Source organism: Planococcus citri, chromosome 2 (assembly GCF_950023065.1).
Source record: "Planococcus citri chromosome 2, ihPlaCitr1.1, whole genome shotgun sequence".
Lineage (NCBI taxonomy): Eukaryota > Metazoa > Arthropoda > Insecta > Hemiptera > Pseudococcidae > Planococcus > Planococcus citri.
In genome coordinates, this window is record NC_088678.1 from 20,245,785 (window position 1) to 20,273,303 (window position 27,519).

The 27,519-nt window shown below is 36.3% G+C and overlaps 1 protein-coding gene across 3 annotated transcripts in view; it reads right to left on the reverse strand.

Annotated features, from left to right (window-relative positions):
- Positions 1–27,519, reverse strand: part of LOC135834923 (uncharacterized) — a 200,574-nt gene that overhangs the window by 34,670 nt on the left and 138,385 nt on the right. The window lies entirely within an intron of this gene.

Genomic DNA, 27,519 nt, shown 5'->3' on the forward strand with positions numbered 1-27,519 from the left:
AAGTCATCATTTCGTTCGCGAACGACTGATTTGAAAAATAAACTCTGTATTTTAAGAGCATTAACTCATCGTTCGCAAAAGCCAAATCTTTTTCGAATACTTCACACTTCGAGTTCGAAATTAATTTTTTTTTCCGAAATTGACACAATTAATTCGTTATTCGAACGAATCGTTCGCGAACGACTGACTTTGAAAAATGAATTCTTTATTCAAAGCGCAATCATCAATCGCTCACAAAACTCACAAAAATCAAATCTTTTTTGAATACTTTGGATATGATTCGTTTGGGAACGATTTGATTACAGAAGAAAAAAATCGTTCGCGAACGACTTATTTGAAAAATGAACTCTGTATTCAAAGAGCGTTTATCAATCGTTTAGAAAACTCACAAAAACCAAATCTATTATAAATTATACTTTGGAGATGATTCGTTCGGGAACGATTTGATAATAAAAGAATAAAATCGTTCGCGAACGAATGAATCACCAAAAAATTGAATCACGTTAGGCATAAAATGACAGAATAGAAGGTGACGGTTTTAATGCTGGAGTGGACTAAATTCGTTCGCGAACGATTTAGACAGAATCGACAATTGTTCGAGAACGAATGAATCACTAGGAAATCAAATCAGATATTACGCGACAAAACGAAACAAAACGTCCTTCTATCGACAAACGTTTCAAATGATTCGTTCGGTTCGTGAATATGTCTCGATCCGTTCGCGAACGATTCACTCAAAAACGATGAATCATTCGAGAACTACTAAATTGCATGCAAATAAGATAATACACGACACACGGCAAGACAAAAAAAGTTCTTCAATTTATCAATAAAAGTTGCAAATAATTCGTTCACGAACGATTTGCTCAAAGAAAAAAATCGTTCGCGAACGAATGAATCAATGAGAAACCAAATTACATTAGGCACAAACCACACAACGAAAGTTGACAGTTTTGATCCAATCATTAGAAAATGATTTCAATTCGTTCACGAACGATTTTTACAGAATCGGCAAATCATTCGAGAACGAATTAATTACACATACAAGGAAATGAGAAATCAGCTGATACACAACAGACAAAACAAAATGTACCTTACTCTATCAACAACAATTGCGAACGATTCGTTCGCGAATGATTTTTTTTTCATAAGAAACTAGATTCAATTCGTTCGCGAACGATTCACTCAGAAACGATGAATCATCCGAGAACGACTAAATCGCAATACACAACAAAGCAAAACAAAACATTCTCCAATCTATCAATTGACATTGCGAATGATTCGTTCGCGAACGATTTGCTCAAAGATGGAAAAAAATTGTTCATGAACGAATGAATCACTAAAAAATCAAATTTTCCATACATGACGTAAAAAAATTTTGTAGTTTCAACCCTATCATCAGATATTGTGCTGAGTTCGTTCGCGAACGATTCGCACAAAAATTATGAATCATTCGAGAACGACCGAAACACACGGAAATGAAATCAAAAGATACATAATGAGACAAAACGTAACGATTTTCAATCTATTTAATTATAAAAATGGCGAATGATTCGTTCGCGAATGATTTTTTTTCATAAGAAACTAGATTCAATTCGTTCGCGAACGATTCACTCAGAAACATGAAGAGACAAAACGTAACGATTTTCAATGTAATTATAAAAATGGCGAATGATTCGTTCGCGAACGATTCATTCAGAAACGATGAATCATTCGAGAACCACTGAATCGCAATACACAACAAGACAAAACAAAACATTCTCTAATCCATCAATTAAAATTTCGAATGATTCGTTCGCGAACGATTTGCTCAAAGATGGAAAAAATCGTTCGTGAACGAATGAATCACTAAAAACTCAAATTTTCCATACATGACATAACAAAATTTTGTAGTTTCAACCCTATCATAAGATATTGTGCTCAATTCGTTCGTGAACGATTCGCACAAAAACTATGAATCATTCGAGACCGACCGAATCACAAGGAAATGAAATCACAAGATACATAACGAGACGATCTTCAATCTAATTATAAATATGCCGAATGATTCGTTCGCGAACGATTTGCTCAGAGAACAAAAATCGTTCACCAACAAATGAATCTCTAAAAAATCAAAACCAAATTAAGCATATGCACACAGATGACTTGACGAAACTTGATAGTTTTTATCCCATGTTCATTGTTCACAAACTTGACCAAATTCGTTCGCGAACGATTCGACTTTCGAAGAATTGTATAAAGCTATTTTTCAAGAACATGACCTTGCGATAATTTCATTGAAAACCAAATTCGTTTTATTACAACACTAATTCAAAACAACAAGATCATGATCGATTTTTAAAAAAAAAAGTTTCCGAACGATTGAATCACTCGAGACTCATTTCTCACCATTCTTTTTAAAATTATCAATTTTCATTTCTTTTTTTTTTCTGAATGATTGAAACAATATTTAGAAAGGTAAATTAAGCATCGGTGACCAGAAAATTCTTATTCATACGTCCGTCCCGTCCCCCTCCCACCACCCTTTGATGAATGGATTCCGATCATTGAGCAAAATTCGAATTTCTCCAAGTAAGTATTAGAATTTCTCCAGAAATCGTAATCAATTTCGGCAGCTACAATCGAGCCCATGATGTGAATACACTATGAGTCGATCAGAAAGCAAGATGGGAGTTGAAAATTTGGAGAAAAAAAAATGAACGATTGTAGCTATAAATAAATGATTTCATGGAGGAGTAAAATATCAATTTCAATTTCCAACAAAATATTTCACCTTCTTCTCCCTCTTCTTCTCCCCTTGAAAATGCATATCTGAACTTACTAAAGCAACCATACCAAAAAAATCCCCTCCAAACCCATCAAAACACATCTAAACGTAAGTAAATTCAAGATCGATACAGTTCAACTTTTCTCAAGAACCCGACCACAAAATACAATACTGAAAAAAAAATACTTTACAGAGAAAAACCGCATTACTCGACTATTTATCACACCTGCACCGTGAACGCGATTCAATACGCGCAACAAAGTCGCCTACAGCGTGGGCAGCAAGAGTTGGAGGAGGAAGAGGAGGTGAGCAAACAGAGAAGAATAGAGGGAGCAAGTACAAAAGTACAATACGATTTTATAACGTCTTTCGTAAGGTTAATGTAACATAACGGGTAAGTAATTTCACTTCCGTTGAATGCATTAATGCATCTCTCTTCGCTGTGTTCGCGGTTCGCTTTCCTCGACAGGTAGAACGTGTGTTATCCCAAGAGTTCTTCATCGTTTCGTATACTTATTCGTCGAGATTGTTTTTTTTTGTCTTTATACAGTACAAAATGCCGCTGACGAATTGTACTTCGCTTTGGAGTGAGTTTTGGGGAATTCCTATTTCAATTTATTGATGAGAAAGATGGTCTTCCACGAGTAAAAAGAGGTTGGGTAAATTCCAAGAACTTTTCAACTCGTGAAAAAATTCAGCCCTTCATTTTTCGAACCATACAGGGAATCACGACCTGGGCGACTTACCCCTTTTGCCCCTCTTTGTCTGGCTCTAATGAGAATTTCACCTTCGCAACAAAATTAGTGTACCAGTGCAAATACACCTATTTTTTCTTAAGAGCTCGTGTGGCCATCCTCTAGCATATTCAACACACAAGCCACACAATTCAACAATTCTAGGAATTCAATTCACACAATGTAGAGCTATAGTTATCGGTCATTTATAGAGAAAATATCCCAATTCAACACAATAGCAAAGTATCATCGACCATCGATTTTACTCGTGCTGGTAATTGGCGATCTATGGAATACCAACAACACAGTACAGTGGGAACGAGTTGTTTTTAGGTATTGAATAAACCAGTTTTTGGAGAAACGTACGAGTACGCGTACATTGGGCAGATATAATTATGTACTCGTACATAGACATACTGTACACGTAGTACACATTATTTCGGTACTTGTCAGCGTATTTTATGCCCCTCTCCCAACCATCGATAAGTTTTTTCGGCGGTATAATGTTCATACGGATATATTTCTTTCTTTCTTTATTTTTTCCAACAAAAAAATCGAGGTTAATGTGTCGAAGCGTGCGTCAGCTTAGGCTATATGCTGTGTACACAATGTGCTGTGTGTACTTGGCACAATGTGCGGGACGACGACGAATACGAGTACATACAACAACCACTGACACCTCGTAATAGCATCTATAACTCGCCAACTATTGACCACTAAGCCTGAAATTGGCTAGGTATTAGCCTATTACACGCATGTTTGCATTACAGCTACCCGTACTCAAACCCATATCTGTACTTTGCAGCAATATTAAAGCTTCGTAGGTATACGTGAGAAAACACATAAGTACGTGTTTGACATCATGTGGCCTTCATTTACTATTTGAGAATTTTTTTCGTAATCTTGATACACAAATTCTCTTTCAAGGGAACGTCTCGATCACTTAGACATCGATTTTGGTCATTTTTTCACCAGAGCACATTAGGGTGGGTCGTCCAAAAAAAAGGCAGCGGATTTTGATGTAATTCATCAAAGACCTCGATTTTGAGTTGAAAAATAAACCCAAAATTTTTTTTGGCCCCTAAGATGCTCTAATAGGGACGATACGGAGGGGGGGAGGATTTTCGAAAAAAAACATGTTTTTTTATCTAGTCCCAATCCAATCTGTTTTGGGAAAAATGGTCCAGTCCAAAATGAGAGTGCTCTTATTTGAGAAATTCTGCGTCGATCTGTGCTGTCGCCATCAAAATCCAAGATCACTTTCAGGGTTCTACTCAGTGGTTGAAAATCTACCCAAGCCCACATTTCAAAATTTTGAGCCATAAAATACACCTCGTAGTTCACGTCCGAAGGAGCTCTCAAAACGTTAAAATATAACTCAGCAAGAATATTCTTACAAGGGAGGTATCCTAACTGACAGAAAATTTCTTGAATAGAACCAAGCTTAATCGAAATAGCAAGTAAAAGCACATCTCCAGTTAAAATTTCAGAAGCTCAAAAACATTTTTCGATTTTTGGTGAATTTTTAAAAATCAAAGAGCCAAAAATACGAAAAAATCCAAATTCCACCAAACTGACCTTTTGAGCAGTTCTGGAGGCTTCAGTACATTTGAGGAGGTGGATAGCAAAACGCAATAACTCCATTTTTGGTTTTTTGGGGAAATTAGGAAAAATTGTCAGGAGGGGAAGGGTGGGGGGTCGAGTTCCGAAATTGGTGTCAAATGAAAGGGGAAGGTGCCACAAATAAAATTTCCACTCAATTTCAAAATTTCGGTCACCTGGGTAAGCACAGTGAGGAAAAGAAAAAAAAGTTATTGCGTTTTGAACGCAAAATTTTTTTTTTTGGTGTTTTTCTGCAAAAAAACGTATTTTTTATTCGAAAAAATTGATGTTTAATCGAGAATTTTCGATAAAAAACAATTAAAAAACTGGAATGTCAAATTCAAACAATTCCTGTGCGTGATATGGCATTCAGAGAGTGGCAACGAAAGCACCATTTTTTTAAGTAACTCCTACCCAACGATTTTCAGTACCCACCCGATGAAAAAAAACAGTGTTACCACATCTGCGCAACTGAAATGTATAAAAAGTAGTGGAGTTATTGCGTTTTGCAAACAAAATCTCATTTTTCAATGCATTTAGCTCTAAAATCAGACTTGTTTTCCTCGATTGCGCTATGATATTCAAGTGATGGACAAAATCTGACACCGGGAATGGATTCCCCGTTGAATTTTACATAAGGATAGATATCAAACTCAATTTTCGTAATTTTGGAGTTATTGCGTTTTGCTATCCACCTCCTCATTTGTGAAAAAATAAATTTCTGTAAAATGTTACTCAATTGAGTTGGAAAGCTAAAATGTTTACTTAATATCTACAGTTCTACACATTCTACACTGACTTAAACATGCTGAACCGATTAGAAAGGATTTCAAGATGTTCTTGAGCCTCGAGCAGTATTTTAAAAATTACAAATTTTTAAAAAATGCCATAAAATCGACTTTATGAAAATTTAGAATTTTCAAAACATCGTTGGATGCTCCAGAAACGGATTGAAACCTTCTTCAATAGACTCTGCATATTGAAATTATGGTATCAAGTGCACTTTAGCTTTCCAATTCCACTTGATAAAATTTTGTGGAAATTTCAACATTCAAAAATCTGCTGCAGGAGACTCCAAAAGAGCTTAAAATGGTTCGAAACAGTTCCCAATAATTCAGGGGGGCGTCAAAAATTGAGTACATACCAAATTTCAACTTTATAGGTTTATTTGACATTTTGGAATCTTCCCAATTTTGGGTCAGATTTTCAAAAAATTTCCAAAAATTGAAAAATGCACTTTGCCACCTGAAATACTGACTGGTTACGTAATTTTGCATGCTCTTTCGGTGTAATTACAAAAAGAGGGTGGTTTTTTGAAAGGTCCAAAAAATCTCTGGTCTGTTTCTCATTCATGCCGAAAATGACCCTCAAAACACGTCAGAAGCTGGAACATGACCTGAATAAACAGAAAATTTCTAAAAGTTGCACCTCTCCAAAAGCATATTTCGAGATTTTGGGACATTATATTAAAAAATTTTAGCTAAAAAAATACGTTTGTTTCACTCATGCAGGGAGTAATCCTCAAAAATGTGTTGGTGTCTAGTTTGGATTCGACCCAAAAAATTATCTTCAGAAGTGTGGTTCTCCAAGTGGACATTTTGAAATTTTGGTGTTTTTTTGAAAAATTTGCCCTCAAAACTCATGTCGAGAATGTCCCTCAAAACGCGTTTCTTATTGGAATTTGACGCAAAAAAATGATTTTCAAAATTGTGGTTCTCTAATCGAACATTTCGAGACTGAAACATTTTTTTTGAAAAATTTGAGCTCAAAACTACACTTTTTTCACGTATGCTGGAAGTGATCCTCACAAATATGTCGGTACCTAATTTGAATTCGATCCAAAAAAATAATTTCCAGGACATTTTGAGATTTTGGGGCATTTTTTTGAAAAATGTGACCTTGAAACTCATGTTGAGAATATCCCTCACAACGCGTTGGTTGTTGGAATTTGACACAAACACTGATTTCCAAAATTGTGTAGGCCTCTAATCACACATTTCGGGGTTTTGGGACCTTTTTTTTTTGAAAATTTTGAGCCCAAAAATACCCTTTATGCGAATTTGTGTCGAAAGTTGCCCTCAAAACGTGTTGGTAGTTGAAATACTGTATGACCTAGAAAAAAACATTCTAACAAAAGAACATCTCGAAGTGTTTTCCTACGATTTGAACGGGACTGGGATTTTTTAGCAAGATCATGGTCTGAAACTCTCATAACCAAAATTTCAGCTGTTCAAATTGATTTTTTTATTTTTGACAAATTTTTGAAAATTCAAAATTGATTAAGTATTTATAGCACAAATTCCCGATCAATCACATTTTTTAAATCTACATTTTCAAGATTTATGGCCTATTTTGGGAATTTTTTTGAATCCTTATCTTCTCACGAAATGGCTAAAAAAAAAAAAAAAAAAGAGGCCAATAAGTAGAAAGATCAATAAAATACCTCCTCAATTTAAAACTAGGCGACTAGACGTACCACAAGACACAAATCATTTACCGTGGCACTTGTAAAGGCACACCAGTTCTCAGATCTATAAATGAGAAAAATAAAAGAATACCTAGAAAGGGTAAAAAGACATCTATTGAAGCATCTTGTTGATAGACATACAAACACAAAACGGATGTTTGATGCGAACTACTTGACGTCCTCTATGTACATAGAAATGGAGAATACATATTATAATAATAAATGTCCTAAACCAGATTGCCGTATACAAGTTTAGTAAATCATATGGTAATAACGCAGGCGAACTGTTCCATCGTTGTCGTCGTTGTCGTCTCACTTTCGTTCAGAATATTGATGCAGAGGCGAGAAAAAATTGCACCATTTGGTTACCTCCTCTCTCCTCACTACTGCAATGACCGACCATATAGCTACAGCGCATCGAAGCGAAAATGGCATAAATTCTAGGTCATATCGGTAACACGTGTGTACGATGCGAATCCCACCACTTCGTATAGCTCTTTAGTTCTCTAATGGTACCCGGTACAGGGAAGAGAATTCGTGGTCGATGATTTAATGGTTATATTATGCTTTGTCTATTGAGCTGTTGTGGACAATTTTCAAATACTGGATGAATGAATATTATTGATTCGAACGTTGTTCTACAGACAGAGAGACTTGCTAAAAAGTATTCGAATTTTCTGGACAACAGTACGCATATTTTATTCTTAAGAGATGACTTTTCAAATTTTTATCATGCTGTTTTAACCCTTGTCTGAAATTTGAAGGGGACTATCAGAAAAAAACACTCACGCATAAAGACCGATTTTTCTTCAAATATATAAATCTTTTACGAACAAATTGAGTCACTTTTCATGAAACACTTGTATTGTCAATAATTGATTTGTTTACAATCGAATCGAATCATTTACAAACGATTAGCGATTGAACAAATTGATTAATTTCTAGGTGAATCACTCGCGAACGAATTGATTAATAGTTGGTGAATTATTCGCGAACGAATTGAATAATTTTTGGTGAATCATTCACGAACGAACTGATTTGTATAAGTGACTCGTTCGCGAACGAATTCATTCGTATAAGTGACTCGATCGTGAATGAATCGATTCATTTACTCAATTTTTGGTGAATCGTTCACGAACGAATTGAATAATTTTTGGTGAATCATTCGCGAACGAATTGATTAATAGTTGATGAATCATTCGCGAACGAATTGGATTTTTAGTGAATCATTCGCGAACGAATTGATTCGTATAAGTGACTCGTTCGCGAACGAATTGATTTGTATAAGTGACTCGTTCGCGAACGAATCAATTCCTTAACTCAATTTTTGGCGAATCGTTCACCAAAAATTTGAATAATTTTTGGTTAATCATTCGCGAACGAATTGAATTTTTTAGTGAATCATTCGCGAACGAACTGATTTGTATAAGTGACTCGTTCGCGAACTAATTGATTCATTTACTCAATTTTTGGTAAATCGTTCACGAACGAACTGAATAACTTTTGGTGAATCATTCGCGAACGAATTGATCAATAGTTGGTGAATCATTCGGGAACGAATGGATTCGTCTAAATGACTCGTTCGCGACCGAATCGAATCATTTACTAAATTTTTGGTGAATCGTTCACGAACGAATTGAATAATTTGGACTATCAGAAAAAATTACGTACAGAATTATTTCAAAAGAACCGTGAAGAGCTCAAACCTTGAACCAAAGTCCTCAATACTTACAATTTTTTCTACAAAAAATAATTTTCAAAAATATTAGATTTTTTGAAGCATTTTCTAAAGTTTGAAACAATAATCAGACAAATTGTTGAAAAACTTAATGAAATATCCACCTTTCTTCGAAAAAATCAGAAATAAACAAGGTCAACGAACTCTACTCCTCTTTTTCTCTCTCCAGCCCTTCCATTCACATCACTCAAACTACCACCACCGCAACCCGATAAAAAGGATAAATTCGAGCCCAGAAAAAAAAAAATCACCACTATGCAAATTTCGTCGTCAAATGCGAATTTAAAAAGCTTCACTTTGCGAATACGTGTATAAGAGAAAAGATACGACGACGCGACACGTAAATCGCCGCCACAGCCGCACAGGCCATTTCACGCAAATCCATCGAGCGAAAACTTAATGTATTTAAAATTAACCCCAATAAATCACCGGCTGGTGGGGTAAGAGGCATCGAGCCTCGAGGCTGCGAAGTTCGGGGATGAAATGAAACGAACGCACACCCGCGTAATATTCGCAATACACTGCCGAACAAACAAATGGGCAACTGGGTTGTCCTGGTTTCAGACGGGGTTGGTGGAAAAGGGAGGGGTGGGTGGGATTTTTTTTCTGTTAAATTCGTCGCTTCAATCTGTCTCATTCTCTGAGGGATAAAAAATAAAGCAATGGGCTATAAAATGAGCGAGGTAACGAAAACGAGGAAACTTTCGTTCTAATTGCTTCCTTATATTTTGGAACCAAATTGTAGGTTCAATTCTGTACTTCGAACATTCGTTTTCTTATTTTTATTGTTGTAGAATTTTTCGAGTGATCCGAGTCCAATTTTTTTCAAATCTAAATATGTACAAATTTTTCTTAAGGATTTTGAGTCAGTCTGAATCTTATAAGCATTATAGCAGATCTTCTTAAGGGAAATACCTATATCACTCGACCTTCGTATTTCAAAATAAAAACGAGAAGAAATTTTCGTCATCGTGTGTTTCGATTTTGAAATATACATTTTTTTGAGCTATTCCTCATTCAACTTTGAACGAAAAAAAATGTGACCTAGTTTACTCTTAACACCTTTATTATTACGTAACTTACACGACGTTTAAGCGAACAAGGGTACTGCTTTATGAAAACTAGAACTAGATCATCGAAAAAAATCTTTTGAAAAACCAGTTTCAACGTTTTTTTTCCTTCCCTTTTCATCGAGTTTTTTAAAAAATAATGTACACTACGAGACGTTCGAGTTAGCTCCATTTCATCCTGCAAAAACATCCCTTTCAATCCCTTCGTCACTCGATCTCATTTGTAAAAACACACATGACACAGGGAAGGTATCCTGAAATTTCTCTCAAGGTAAGAACTCCCTCATATCAATTTCAGTTCAATTCAGATTAAAGAATAACTCCACAAATACCAAAAATTGGCGATACTCAAATCTGCATCACCAAACACAGTCAACATAATCAGAATAAAACCCATAATATAGAGAATAGACAGAGATGAAAAACCAAAACACACTAAGACTAATGACCTTGTTGGCATCACGCTCTTCTCTCTTACACAGCTTCACACAACTTGAACTGGTACACTACACACGTTTGACAAGCATGCGACGAAGATGAGGTGTTCTCTTTCTTACTCTTCGTCCTGGTGGTGTTGAGTATAAGTATTCGAGAAAGAGAAACAAAAAGAGAGAAACGTTTCAGGATGACGATGAAGACGTTGGAGACGCCGCCTGGGGAATTATATCGTATCGTTCGCTTTTAAGTACTCGTACATTATCGCGCAATGCTGCGTTGTTGTCAGATTACTGCTACGAGGCCCTGTGAAAAGCAACAGCAGCCAGACCAGACCAACCATTTGCCTTCTCATCTGCCACTACTACTGTCAAGTCGCCAGTTTTACATAGCTAATTTATGAAATAAAGAGTATCTTGAGCTGCTGTGCTAGTCTTCTTTTCACGATTTTATACTTCGAGGGTGGAAAAGAAATTGCCAGATATTTTGACGGGGAATTCTCCATGTGCATAAAGGTATCCATGTATTGTTTGAAATATTGAGGCAAAGAGGCCCTGATTGGGACGTTGTCATCATTCAAAATGTTTAGTCTATAGAAACCCAAGAAAAGTTGGGAAATGTTTCAGTTTTTACTCAAAAAACAGGGAATTTTGTAGGGCATGCATTATGATTTAGTTTTGAGCAGTTCCTGGTCACTAATTCGAACTCAATACCCTCAAAAATCGATAAGAAACGACGTACTTTAAGTAATTTTAAATTCTTTTGATGATTTGATCGCATTGAGGGCTATGAGGAGAGGAAAGAGGGGGGAAGGTACAGAGGAGGCGAATCGAAAAACCCTCAACATGACTGGATTTTACGAGAAAATAATTATACATTTTTTAAAAAAATTATTTCTCAAGTCCAAAAAAAGTAGTGCTGGAAGCCCCTCCACCTCCATTCACACAAGTTAAAATACAGGATGTCCATTATTTTTGGCAAGTAATTTTCCCTGACTTTTCCAGGTTCTCCAGACCAATTTCCCAGACCATTTCTTTCCAATTTTCTATACCTTACCCCATACTTTAATTAAAGAAGAAGTTTCGGGGTTGGAGGGAGGTATTTTTTTCTCAAGTTTCTCTTCGAACTAGATACTTCTTCGGATATAAAAAAACAGCTAAACTTTGATTATCAACTTTTTTAATTAAAAAAAAATTTAATTCAGTTTTCTGAAGGGGGGGGGGGAGGGCGTAAATTGAGTACAAAAATGCCGAATGAAAAGCCAAAAATGGAGAATTATTTTGACTGACAGAACTAAGGAAAATACAATAAGAGCAATTACACGATTTTATTTTTTATTCCAGTATGATGCAGGCCCGGGGCCGATGTCATGTTGGGCCCGTAAAAGCTCTTTTTAGGTTTTTGAGAGGGAGAGGTGTCGAATGGGAATTTGAGGATTGGTTTTTATCACACACAGGTGCTTATTCAAAAGCAATTGAAGAGTGATATTCCAAAACTCGCTTTGTCCATTTTTATCAAAGTTGAGTTTTCAGCGGTACCTGGTAGATGAAGTATTAACTCACATTCCTACATCATCAACCTACCAAAATGAGGTGTTGCACTCACCTAAATAGCCAATTCACTAAAAATTAAAAAAAAAATAATGTTCCAAAACGCGCTTTGTTCATTTTTATTGAAATTTTTTTCAGCAGTATTTAGTGGATGAAGTGTATACCTACACTCCTACATCATAAATCCACCCAAATAAAGTGCTAAACTCGCCTAAAAAGCCAATTTACCCGTTTAAAGGGAAACTGTTTTTCCTCTTTCCTGAAAAGTTGTGAAAATGGACAAAGCGAGTTTTGGAATATCACTCTTCAATTGATCGTTTTTTCAAAATTCCACGAATTTTGCGTGAAAATTGCGAAATTCCCTGACTTTTCCAGATCGACCAAATTCACTGACTTTTCCAGGTTTTCCAGGAGAATGGACATTCTGAAAAACATTTCAAAAATCCAATTTATCCAAAAAAAAACTTTTATTTTTGCTTCAGAAGTCTTCAAAAAATGATGCCTATTTGAAGAAGAACTACCCCTGTTCCCCAAGATATTTTGGTTTTCTTGTATGAAGTCTTCCCCCTTCTTCCCTTGTTGTAAAAAAAATCAAAATAATGAAATAGAGGTAGGTTAATCAAAATTGATGTTTTTTTATTGTTGGGAATTTCCGATTTTGGTGTCAGAATTTTTATAACTCCCTTTTCAAGAAATATCATCCTCGGTCCACGAAATAGGTAATTTTGGCCTCCTCTCCTTATATTGATCTCCAAAAAAATACCTAGGAAAAAAATCAAGAAAAATGAAAAATTGAAGCTTGTAATTTTTTGGGGGAAATTTCTCATTTCTGGTCAGAATCTTTTTAGGTAGTTTCCAAGAAAAAACCTCCCTCGGTCTCCCAAACAATGTTGGTCCCGTTATGTAGGGGTATGGGTTTCCAAATTTGAAAAAAATGAGAGTCACACGAAATTTAAAGAATGAAAAAAAAATGAAATTCCGGAAAATTGTTGAAAAATTTTCATTTTTGATCGAAACACTCCTGAATAACTTTTTTTTTCAAGAAAACCCCTCCCTTGATCTCTCAAACAATGCTCGGCTTCTCATAAGGAGCATTCTGAAGTTGAAAAAGAACTAAATGAAATAAAGAGGGTAATTTTATGCGGGTAAGAATTTGTCTAAATGATTTCATTTTCAAGGTCGGCCCCCGGGGGGGGGGGGGGGGTAGAGATGTTGACAAAAGAAAATTTGAAACCACCGTATCTCCGAACCTAATTCTCGTACACAAATTTTTTCTTCTTTCGAATATATTTATGCATCATGAGTACTATAATTGGTATTTTTTTCAAATTTTTTTTCCAAGTGGGTCATCTTCAAAAACTCAAAAAACACTCAAAAATGTGTTTTTTGTGTCCCTGCACCACCAAAAAAAGCGATACTGCCAATGATATAATTCTGAAATTTTGCATGCGGACCTCTAAAAACAATAGAAAAGTAATCAACTTCTTGAAACCTCAGTTTTGGGGCCATAGGCACCCCCTCCCCCCAATTTTGGGGCGAAAGAAGATCGACAATATGGATATCGTTATCATATGAATCGAACTTGCTGAACACGAATATGAAGTTAGATTTGCAGCTGGACCCTCCTAAGGAGCACATTGGGGGAGGGGGTTGCCTAAACTCGTTGAAATATGATTTTTTTCCCTCAAAAAACGCGTTTTTTGGCCATTGTGAGCAAGGGGGTGGGGTGGAGGGAATTTTTTGGCTCCAATATTTTTCTCAAAGGCACCCAACAATATTTCGACAAAATTTCAAAAATCCGAGGACACGGGCATTTCACCTATTTTACCCGGGAATACCATTTTTCCAACTATAAAGACTTTCGTAAATACTCCAAGACGTCCAAAATTGCAAAAATTTTTAATTAGCCCACTGCATATTTTTTAGCTGATTTCTCCATCAACTCTTATCAATTACCAATTATCGCTTCTACAAAGGCGAAATCGAAAACACCCGCCGCCGCCGCCCCCCACTTCAAACACCCTGCTGCCAGCACACACGAGGAAATTCCCTCATCACCCTGCACTCTAGCTCATTCGACATGTACAAACAAACAAGCTGACGCGCGTCCAACTATAGTATGAAATCAAGCCGGCGTTGAGCGAAAGTTAGAAGGGGAGATTGGAGAGGGGGCACCACGAGGCAAAGTTATTGTCAAGGTTTAATCCGGAGGCGTATATCACCGAGCCGAGCGTGAGGTATAGCGACACATCGAGCAGGCGAATGAGCGAGGCTCGCGAGGAAGGCCACAACCAGAAGAACGGGGGCAAAGATAAAAAGAGTAAGTCGAACCGTATGTACCTAATGCTGAATGAACGTGATCAGATAACAATGTAATTTTCATTAATCGATAAACAGCAGAGCGCCGAATAGCGAATACCACGCTACGTCGTCGCGTCATTCGCATTTAGGTCGCGCATTGCGCTGCTACAGCGACCGCAAAGTCGCTGTTACTGTTGTTGGAACGCTGATTTTTTTCAACATCATATATCCTCTCTTTTCCTCCGCTTCATTTACTCCTTCTAAACCGTATACTGCCCGCATCTCTTCCCATTTAGCACTCGATATACGAGCAAACATAACACGTACATCGTCGTATCAGCTCCGAATGTGGAAAATTTCGCCTCTATAGAGATATCCACGTCGTCGTACTTGGAAGGCGGAAAATCTTCTCGAATATTTCCCCCCATTTCGCATCCGCTCAACAACCATCACTAGCGACCTGCTTCTTACGAGTAGGTATAAATGAAATAACCCAACCAAGATTGCCGTATCCCGGACGCAAGACGCATCTGAACACCTACGTTCGCAACGATAATAATTTTCCACGTCTTGGAAATTACCTCGCTGTATGCCGAAGCAGGTCTCTCATAAAAGGGTCTACAAAGGCCACAAAACCGCTCACCCACATGCAAATGACGCACGACGCGGAAATTACAGCCCATGCTCGATTCTCGTACTCCTTCTCTTGGGTCGTTCGTCGTCCTATTCGACTCGAATATTTTCGGGGTGAGAGGAAAAATCAAAATGTGTTCTTTTTCAGTTTTTTTAATCCTAGAAAATTAAACTCGAAAAGAGAAGAAAACATTTTGTTGCCGAGTCAAGCGTGGGAGCAAAATTTTTGAAAAATTTGCAATTTGTGAGATAGGTAGGTAATACAGGTACCAAAATAATCATTCTTGAAGTAAAAAGTTTCAACGCTAAAATTTCGTGTCTATGGATGGTTTTGCGTGAATATTCGCATCTTTTTTCGTTATTTCGTAATTTTTTTCATTTTCGCGCCATTTTTTGCATTTGGGGTGGGGAGGGGATTTCTGGTAAAAATTCAGACTTTTTCGCGATTTTGGTGACCTGATTTTTAAAATGGAAACTTTTTCCTGAATATGACCTTGTGAACACCCAATATTTTCAAAACGTTTTTTCGAAAAAAAAAATGCATTTCTGATCTTTAAAAATAACTAACAATAGAGGAAAAACAGAAAATTAATTTGTTTCGCTCGAGTTGAAAATGTTTGCATTTTCCCATCTGCTATAAGGACAAATTTTTACACATTTTTTTTTTTTGATCAGCCAGGTGGGAAAACTATTTTTTTTCAAAAAAAATTTAATTAAAAATTTAAAGTCTAATTAAAAAAAAAACAAGACATTTTGAAATAAAAAAAAAAATCCTTAAAAGCAGGACAAGAGCAGGATTAGTAGAATATGCAGGAATATTAAGACATCCTGAATTTAATCATTCAGTAAAACTGATGAAAATTAGTTTTTCAATTTCATTATTACCTGAGCGATTTCTTAGAGGATACTGGTCAAAAAAATCGCCATAACGTAAATAAACTCATCAAGCAGCTGTCGAGAACTCTATTTTTAGCTGCCTAAATTAAATTTTCATTCGTGTAGGAAAAATTTAAAAATTTTGGAGAAATCGAAAATCGTGCTGGAGACTCCAGAAAAACTCCGAATGGCGAAATTTTGAATGGGGGGGGGGTCAACAAGAAACAGCCACTCAAATAAGTTTCAAAAATTTCTGTATAAACATACATTTTTTGAATTTTGATATGCTCATTAAACAGGTAGAGAATAAGCCTCAACACAATTTTCACGCATCCAGATTAATTTATACACTTTCGGGAGAAATTTGAAAATTCTGGAGAAATCTAAAGTCTCTCGTCGGAGGTTCCAAAATGGCCCTGAATTGAAAATCTGGATTCAGCGACCGGGAGGGGGGGGCTTCATACAATAGTCATTCATGCAAATTTCTAATTTTCATACAGCTGGAACATTTTTGTTTTCTCATTCTGGGATTGCTTTCCCAAATTAATTTCCACGCGTTCTGGAGAAACTAAGAAACGCTGAAGAACTCGAAAGTCCCGCTGGAGGCTCCAAAATGACTCAAAATTTCAAACTTCGAATTAGGGAGTTGGGCAGGGTCTTTGAGAGCCAATGCGGCCTACAGGCAAACATAATTTGGCCCCATTTCTGTGAACGAAACTATAGAGGTTTTTCAAGAGGGGGAGGGAGGAGAGGGGTTCGACTGATATAGTGAAAAAATATTTTTCATATGACTTATAAAAATTTATATTTTCTGTTTTGGATTTTTGGAGGCACAAATGTGATTTTTTTTCATTTTAAAACAAGAAACTAATTGGGCCGAGCAAAACAAGGGTTGAAAACTTTTGAAAATTTGTATTTTTAGAGAACTAAAAACGACGTTTTTTTAAATGCAAGGACAAGTTAATTTTTTGCATTTCAAAATTTTAGAGTTTGAAAATTTTTTTGGGATGTTAATTTTGAAAAATAAAAATGAACAGGTCCGAGTGAGAGCGAAATCTCTTGAACATTTTTCCCTCCTTAGAACCTTTCGAAGTTGAATGATATATTTTTTAGAAATTTCAACGTCAAAAAAGGAAAGAAAATAAATTGGCGAGCGAAGCGAGGACAAAAGCATTCGAAAATTTTAGTTCTGAGAAGTAAAAAAACAGAGTTTTCTTTCATCACAGGCTCTTCTTTTGCCGGGCCCTTCAGAAATCACGAGCTCGGGGCAAACTGCCCCCTTTGCTCCCTCTCTCGATGACCCTGGAGTTAGAATGGGGTTGATTTTTACTAAAAACAGTCTCGTGGACTCGAGGAAATTTTCCTACAACTCGATAATCTTTTACTTTATGAATTTGTTTTCCTGAATGAGCTGGTTTTGAAAAAACACACAAATAAATTTATAAAGCAAGTTGAGATTAGGCCACGACTCGATTTTCATCTGCCTAAATTAATTTCCATTTTCCATGCATTCTGAAGAAATTTGAAAATTTTGGTTAAATCGAAAATTTCCTTAGAGGCTCCAGAAATTTCAGAGGTTCGTTTTTTTGACAAGAAATAGCCACTCGGACGAATTTCTAAATTTACCTACATTTTTTTTCATTTTTTATTTTTTTCCCTTTCGTAAATGCGTTGGTTAAAAAACACCAGAGATGTTCACCTGAAAACCGACTCTCAAAGTAGGACAAACGTGTTAAGCAGGTTTAAAAAAATAATCCCACAACTCGATTCAAGTTGTCCAAATTATTTTTAAAATTCTGGAGAAATCAAAAAATGCGCTGGAAACTCCAGAATGGCTCGAAATAGCGCTTACCACCTTTGCCCATTTTTTTGAACTATTTTTTTTTATGAATGACATTCAACTAAAATCGGAAACGATCGTGACAAAATTTCTATTCCTAGCCAAAATTAATACAAGAAAAATTGACAACTTGATATTTTTCAATTAGATCAGAAGATGGGTAACTTACTCATTTTTACAGCCCTTTTTTCAAGATGAAAATTCAACAGGTAGATACTCACCTGAAACATAAAAAAAATACATCACCAATTAGTCGAATAATTTACATTCAAATCTGATATTTATATTCAGTTATTCAATTACGTAGAAGACTACCTCAACATCACCCTATCAAAATTTGAATATGAGCTTCACAAGCTTAGCCCCCTCCAGCACTGCAGACAATTCATCGTAAAATCAATTAAACCAAAAAATCTCCAACTCCATCTTCAATTAACAAACCCACTTAACAGTCGTCGCCCAAAAACTGCCACAGATTACATAAGCGGCCATCGACCTTATAAAAAAAAAAAATCATCGGCGCCTCGCCGCATACTTTATAAGACATCACAGTCAGGGCGTAAAAAGAAATCCGTACCAATATAACGGTACAGCACTCGAGATATACGTAAATACAAAAGAGGCGAAAAAATTTTGATTTATATCCCGCATCTTGTTGTATCTCGCGGTCGACTATGCGTTTACGGTCGTATAATAAAATGAGCCAGCAGAGAGAACGACGAAAGAGAGAGAGACAGAGAAAGAAAACGACGATGAGGAAAAAGCTCGCTGCTAAACGTCGTTTCGAGGTTTCGTCGATAAAAACACAATTTTCCGTCGTATATACGGTCGAATTGACTACGCGCGACGCAATTAGATGAACGAGAATCGAGAAGGAGGGAAAAAACATCGTCGTCGTCGACGTCGACGAAATATAATGAAAATAATTCGCAAAATTACCCGTCTCTGGTAATTTTCCAAATACTCTTGGAATTTGTCGCACACGCTGAAAGTTCTTCGGCTTTTTGAAAAAATATTTACAAGAGGGCAAAAAATTTTCAAATTTGACGGTCGACGACTTCATAGCTGTTATCGATGCCTACAGCAAGCCTATCGACGTGATGAAGGACAAAGTACATTGGACTTTTTGAAAAATCGAATGAAACGAGAGAGAGAGAGAGAAAGAGACGCTAGACTGAGAGTGAGACTCGAACAACCAAAGAATACGAAAGCTTTCAAAGTTCATTACACCGGTAATCGGACGCGGCGCGAGGTGTAGAGCTTTAAGTAAATCAATGCGGCGGCGGCAGCCGGCAGCCGGCAATGCGTGTCATCGGCCACAGGAGTGTAACTGATAAAGCTATACGTTTTTAGCGTGCGCTCCAGAAGTACACCGTGCGAGGTTATCGACCATTACGTCAGCGACGGCCGCGATAATCGAGAGAAACGGAGAGAGAAAAACTAGCAAATTTATCACCACCACCGCCACCGCCGTAGCCGCAGTCGTCCGATAAATTATGCATAAATATAGAATAATTATTGCGAGAATTTTTAAATACACGTACGAGCGTAATACGAGTACATACAATGTCGAATAAATAAGACATGACGCGATAACAAAAACAGCATCGGGTTGCTTGTTTAAAAACATATTGAAAAATAAATTGGTAAACAAATACTCCAGGTAAGAATATATGTATGTACCATGCGAATCTTTATTATTTGGCGAAAAATTCTTCATCATTTTGAGTACCCATTAGAGTGAAATGATAAAGACCGACCTTTCTTCAAATTAAAAATCGTTTACGAACCAATTGATTCACTTTTTTTTTTGAAACATTTGTACTGCAATTTTGATCTGTTTATACAATCGAATCGAATCATTTACGAACGATTGGCGATTAAATACTTGTAAATGCATTGATTTCTTGGTGAATCATTCGCAAACGGATCAATTAATTTACGGTTGATTCGGTTTTTGTGAAACTATTGTACAATAGGAATTCATCTGTTTTCAAGCGAATGCGAAGGGAATCGAATCGAATCATTCGCGAACGAGTTGATCAATAGTTACTGAATCATTCGCGAACGAATCGATTCATTTACTCGATATTTGATGAATCCTTCGCAAACGCATTAATTCGTATAAGCGACTCGTTCGCGAACGAATTGATTCGTATAAGTGACTCGTTCGTGAACGAATCGATTCATTTACTCAATTTTTCGTGAATCATTCACGAACGAATTGAATAATCATCAGTGAATCATTCGCGAACAAATTGTTTTGTATAAGTGACTCGTTCGCGAACGAATCGACTTATTTACTGAATTTTTCGTGAATCATTCACGAACAAGTTGAATAATTTTTAGTGAATCATTCGCGAACAAATTGTTTTGTGTAAGTGACTCGTTCGCGAACGAATCGATTCATTTACTCAATTTTTGGCGAATCATTCACGAGTGAACTGATTTGTATAAGTGACGCGTTCGCGAACGAATCAATTCATTTACTCAATTTTTGATGAATCATTCGCGAACGAATTGATTCGTTCAAGTGACGCGTTCGCGAACGAATCGATTCGTTCAAGTGACGCGTTCGCGAACGAATCGATTCGTTCAAGTGACGCGTTCGCGAACGACGAATTGAATTATTTTTTGATAATCATTCTCGAACGAATTGATTTTTATAAGTGACTCATTCGCGAACGAATTGATTCATAAATTGAAGAATTGATCGATTCGTTGGCGAATTGTTCTTTTAAAAAATTGATCAATTCGTTCATGAATGATTCGCCAAAAATTGAGGGTCGTATCAGTACTTTGTAGGAATCGTGCAGGCCTAGTGAGATTTCAAGGTTTATCGAAATCGGTTCAGCCATCCGATGCAATTGAAATACTCGTATGGAAAAAATTACAGTTGAGAGGATTATTTTGGACGAAACCCAGTTGGCCCATGGAGTGATACACGTAATTTAAAGATAACTGAAATACATATCATCTGCTGGAAAAAAAGTATGTACTGATAACAACTGATAACAAAGAATAAGATTACAAAGTATGATTATATGTAGCAGAAGCAGATTAATGTTTGATAATTTATGTTCATTAGTTGCACAAATATTCCGATAACTAATCTGGTCGTTAATCAACTAGTAAAATCTTTCTAATAATGATAAAAGTTGCAAACTCATTTGTACGATATTTTACTTATAACTAAAGAATGTGATTCGGAGTAGATTACAGCGACCAAAAATTAGTTCAAAACTGTCTTTGTGATCGGCCAGTTGCCTACTTTCCTACGGCCTTTTTCACCCCTCAAACAGGTAGGTGAATCACCTTGAAGGGTAGACGGGACTTCAGACTGTTCTCTAAAGCCAGACATATGTACATATACAGATCTTGAGTGACCTTAGAAGGCAAGACATGGATGCCAGACGTTCTTCAATAGCCAGACACACGGGTTAATAACTTTAGGAGGCCAGACAGGACTCATCCAGACATCCCACAAAAGCCGGACTGACAGTTCAATGACCTTACAACGCCAGATTGGAAGCCAGACAGACAAGTCAATGACCTTAGGAGACCAGACAGGACTCCAGACGGCCCTCAAAAGCTGGATAGCCGGATCAATGACCTTAGAAAGCTAGACCGGATGTCAGACGGTCTTCAAAAGTCAGACAGACAGGCCAATGACCTTACGAAACCAGACAGTATGTCAGACGAGCAGGTCAATGACCTTAGAAGGGCAGCCGGAAGCCAAATGACATTCAAAAACCAGACAGGTCAATGACCGTAGACGCCCGACCAATTAAAGCTCTGACCGGCGGGTCAATGGCCTTCAAAGGCCACACTGGAAGCCAAACAGGCAGATCAATGACCATATGAGACCAGACAGGACTCCAGACGGACCTCAAAAGCTAGATAGCCGGATCAATGACCTTAGAAAGCCAGACCAGATGTCAGATGGTCTTCAAAGCCAGACATGCAGGTCAATGACCTTACGCAGTTAAACAGTGTGTCAGACAAACAGGTCAATGACTTTAGAAGGCCGGACCTGATGCCAAATTACACTCATAAATCAGACATACAGGTCAATGACCTTACCGAGCCAGACAGTACGCTAGAAGAACTTCAAAATCCAGATGGGCAGGTCAATGACCTTGGACACTTGGCCTGTGAAAGGTCTGATAAATGGGTCAATGGCCTTTAAAAGCCAGTCTGGAAGCCAGCCATGCAGGTCAATGATCTTAGGAGGTCAGACAGGACTCCAAACAGACAAGTCAATGACCTTGGAAGGCCGGATCAGATGCCAAACAGCCAGGTCAATGACATTAGAAGGTCAGAAATGACTTCAGACGGACCGCAAAAGCCAGACGTCTGGTCAATGAGCTTTGGAGGCTAGACTACAAGCCAGATGAACTTCGAAACCCAGACTGGTAGGTCAATGACCCTCGGAGGCCAGTATAGAAGCCAAACAGCCTTCAGAAACCAATTTATTTTCAAATTTGTACATCTTGTTGAGATTTTATCAATTTCAATAATAAGTTTTTCAAAAATTTCATGAGGAACTTTAACAGAAATTGTGAACTTAACGATGAGATCGATAGTTTCATTTTTCAGTTTTTTTTTTTTTTAATGATTGAATTTTGAACTTACACTTGCGACTTAAAGTATATCTTACTGACTATTCTTTGGATTTTTCTCTCAACTTGGCGGAGTTTTTGCTTTTCAACGTTTTTTCAGAATATAAAAAGTTCTTATCACGAATAACTAACGCCGGATTCGTGTTCAGCAGGTCAAAATACCCCAATTTTCACGCTTTGCTCAATAATTTTGATAAAATTGCGCAAATTTATTTTTTTTGCTTTAACTTTTTTGGGATCCATTAAATAAATGAAAAAAATATTAATTTTGAATAATTTGATCGAAATGATTGCAAAAAGTGTGGTAATCGAGACATTTCAATCTGCTGAACACGAATCCGGCGTTAGTTTTTTGTAAAAGGAATTTAGCTAACGTTGTTTTTGCAAGTATTTTAGGAAAAATTTTAAAAATATTATTGATTAATGATAGTATTTTATCAATCTTTCCAAGTTCAATGATTATTTTTTTTTTTTGTCATTCAAAGATAAGGATTTTTTTGCTGAATTTTTAATGTCTCATCAATTAATCCATTTTCAATTGTTTTTATTGAATTTTCACTTGTATTGAAGCAATTTTCGCATATGTAATTTAGCTTCATTTTGAGAGATTTTTTTTTCAATGCCTCACAACTTTCAGCCATTTTAACCGATTTTAAGCAGTTTTGCAATATTTTGTTCATTTTTTCTAAAAGTTAGTATAGAAAAAAAACTTTTATCAATGATTTGAACCTTTCAAAAAATAAACTGCAACTTGTAAGGTCGTTGTTGAGATTAAAAATTTTCAACAATTCGGGGTCATTGACCTCCAGTATCCCTATTTTTACACCATTTCAAGTCATTATTGACTTTTTCGTCCCAAAAATGGTACTTCTCGATCATTTCTTTAATTCCCATTTCATCTGCGTATCATTTTACTCCTCACCCCTCAATTCTATACGTTGAGAGAGTAGGTGATTGGGGTTGTGATGGGGGTTAATTTCAGGAAATGATGAAAATTCGTCAAATGTATCGATTTTGAGCATCTATGTTCGACGATGTCGAAATCGAATCCAACAACAAACTCACATTTACTCTTTTCGTTCGTCCAACAATACAATTTCGATAACTTTTAAGCTCACATCCACCCACTCCCAGATCTACTCATCAGTCATCAATAATACCAACACCTCGTTCTTCCATCAGCATCTTCGAACTACACCAGCAGTATTTCATTGGATATAATTTCATCTCGTATCGCAGTACTGTTCCACATCCTTTCAGAATTTCACATCGAACACGTTCCGCATCCCTTCATCGTTAACACCGCGCAATATTGCTCTCCGCTTATTTACCCCTGCTCGGTATACACACACAAATTAATTCCAACCCCTTTTTCCTTTTCGCCTTTTCGCGATAGACGCGACGACGAGAGCAACCCATCCCATCGCATCATCGCCTGGAAATATTTTCGCATTTTCCGCATCCGCTGCCGAGCAACCGAGCCAGCAAAAAAAGCACACCGATGCCGATGAATGAGAGGGAAATACGAGTACATGTGGATGAAGGCGGATACGGGGGCGGCGAGGCGGAGGGGTTGACCGCGTTAAAAACCCACTCCGGCTTAGCGCCGCGACTCTCTTGGGCGACGACTACGACGACGACGACGATACAATAAACAACAAAACTCGACCTCGATTTGGCTTGGCTACCTCCTTCATCTTCACCAGCCTGCTTCTCTAGCGCCTTGTTTCAAATCTCATCTGTTTTCATCGCGTCTCAAACGAACTCTTCATCTCGCGAACTCGAGGTAAATTAAGCCTCCTCCTCCTTCCCCCGCTCTCCTCCTCACACAATAGCACTTCCTTTAGTTGTACGTACGTACGTAAATTTGTACGCTGCGAAAAATCTTAAATCCAGCAACGCTATGCACGCAAAAGGGAGAGAAATGAAACTCGACGCTTTGGGCAATCCGTACAAATACGAGCGCGAAGCGAGACACAGGAAGAAAAAGAATTAAAAATCGTATCGTTAAAATAAAAACAGCGTAAAAGAAGCGAACATTGGAAAAAAAAACCAGCGAGCTCTTCAAAATCCAAATACCATCGGGTGAAAATTCTCTATTTTCGTTGATCCCTTATTCGGTGTATAGGCATGTGTAAAGGGGGCCAACATACAAAAAGGGTGATATCGTATTCATTTTTTCTCTCCTTATTCTCCAGCTTTATACCTGTCTTTGGCTTCCTGGATGTTTCGGCGGAAAAGCTGATATGTCAAGTGGCGTCAAGATAAGCACTAGCGCGATCAACTCGAGCCCAAAAAAAAACCTACACATTATTCGGAGAAGAGAAGTTACGAGATGAAAAAAGAATACGGGTATAAGGAAAAGAAGACGCCCGATGACTTCGTCGCCTCTATATTCTTCCATCGCGAGATGATGCCATTGACCTCGTCATTATTTTTACACGTTCGCGCCGCATTGAAAGCTTTCAAAATAGAGTACTGTGTATCGTCGCACGTACCAAGCGGAGGTGGATGGGTACTTATTTAAAGCTTTGAGAAAAATACTTACTTACTCGGAGAAAGGCCTAGGTATAGTTGGCGTTATCGATTTCGTTTCAATTTTAGCAGCAGTTGAAAGGAAAGGAAGGGAAGGGGTGAAAAGATTTATTTTATTGCGATTTCCAACGCTAATTATACGAAGCTTTGAAAGTTTAATATAATATGTACAAAACGAGTCGAAAGATTGAATAATCGTGGGAGTTGTTTAAAAAAATAGAATGTAAGTGGAAAGTGTTTTCAAATAGTTCATTGCTCTGTCTGAAAAAATTCGAAGCTTTTGCTCTATGGAGAAAAAAAAAGTGGGAGGTAATGGAATTAGATGGATTTGGATGAAATAACCTTAAAAACATGTTCAAGGCATGAAAAAAATCACTAAAAATCAACAAACAACCATGAAACTTACAAAAAGTTGACGAAAATTGCGTCAAAAAGAGTTAAAAACGTGTTGAAATGAAATTAAATATACCTAAACTCAGAAAAAAGCATAAAAATAAGTCAAAGTTATCAAAAATGATAGAATTTTAGCAACGTTTGGCAAAAATAGTTTGAAAAAAGTGGAAGACGTGATAAAACAATATTGAAAAAAAAACCATGAAAATCGACGATAGTTGAGTTCTAAAAAGTATTGAAATTTAGGTAAAATTTGGGGAAAAATTACCTGAAAAAGTATCGAAAACATCTGAAAAATTATACAAAACCTCGAAAAAAGCGTGAAAATGAACGAAAATTATAAAAAAAAATACACTGAAATTTTAATTAAATTCGACAAAAGTGTTTAAAACATTTAGAAATGGCACAGCAAGTCGAGAAAAGTATAAAAAAGTAGGGTAGTGAAAATATGCTTAGAAAAATTCGACGTTAGTTTTTCATGAAAGGAATTTTTTATATATTCTGAAAAAATACTTTGAAAAGCAAAAACTCCGCCAAGTTGATAGAAAAAATCCAAAGCATAATCAGTTGTGTATTGTGTAAGTTCAAAATTCAATCAATCAAAAAAACACCTAAAAGTTTAAGAACTTGTTAGGTACAGAAACTCAGAAAAAAATACATGAAAATTGATGACGATTACCAAAAAGAAGTGGTAAAAGTTGCATATTCGTAGAATAGGATTTGGAACGTGTTACAAAAAATAATATAAAAACACGAAAATCGATGAAAAAATTGCCAAAAAATATTTTAAAAATTTGGGAAAAATTGTCTGAAAAAGTGTTGAAAACACTTGAAAAATGATGCGGACTCAAAAAAAAAAAAAAAAGTCAAAGTCAAATCACTGAAAACCAAAAAGTGATCTTTCAAAGGAAAAAGACACTCTTGAAATAAAATTGAATAAGGAAATATTAAAAATACTTTAAAATAGCATAAGAAAACAGCGTAAGAAGTATTAAAAAAATTATGAAAATTCCATAAAATTAGAAAAAGTAAATTGAAAATAAATTGAAAAAGTGTTGAAAATGTATGAAAACTCAACATAAGTAGAAAAGTCGATGAAAATTACCAAAAAATCATCAGAATTTCATTCAATCAAATGACAAGAATTCCATTTAAAAAATGTTTAAAAAATTTGGAAATGCTATAAAAAAAAACGTAAAAATTAATAAAAAGTCTCAAAAGAATGATCATGAAATTTCAGTAAAATTTGGCAAGATTTTTGTGAAAAAGGTAGGTATTGAAAACGTGTTAAAATTACATAACAACTCAAAAAAGCAAAAATACTGAAATTTTAGGAAAAATCATAAAAAATTGCAAAAAAAAACTTTTAACTCGAAACACGAAAAATCATTTCAAATGTGTGAAATTTGAAGAAAACAGGCAATTTTTGTAATTTTGATCATGAAAGAAGAAAAAAATTTTTTTTTGTAATCTTTGGAATTTTCAAAATCGAGAATACGAAAAAAAAGTCTCCTTAATTTTTTTATAGGTATGCTAATGAGCATAAAAAGCTGTACCTGAGGTGATTTTTTCAAAATTTTTGAGCATGGACGAGATGGAGAAACATTATTTTTCAACTTATGTATTCGACTGATTTTTGGTATGTACTTGAAAAAGTGGCAACGCTGATTTTAGCCATACCTACAAAAAGTTTTCGATGGAACCACAAACTGGGGGAAAAAGTTCCAAACTTGCACCATTTGTAGTTTTCCAGCAAAACCCACTCAAACTTTTCGATATCCCTATTTTTCTCGAAATTTTTAGCACCCCTGCCTCTCCAAAAAATGCACTTTGAGAACACTGTTTTCATTCTGAAACTGCATAAGTGCATCCAATTTACATCATTTTATATGACTCAAGACAGTGAAAATTTTGCCTTTAGTTGGTCAAAATGTCGTATAACTCAAAATGAAATTT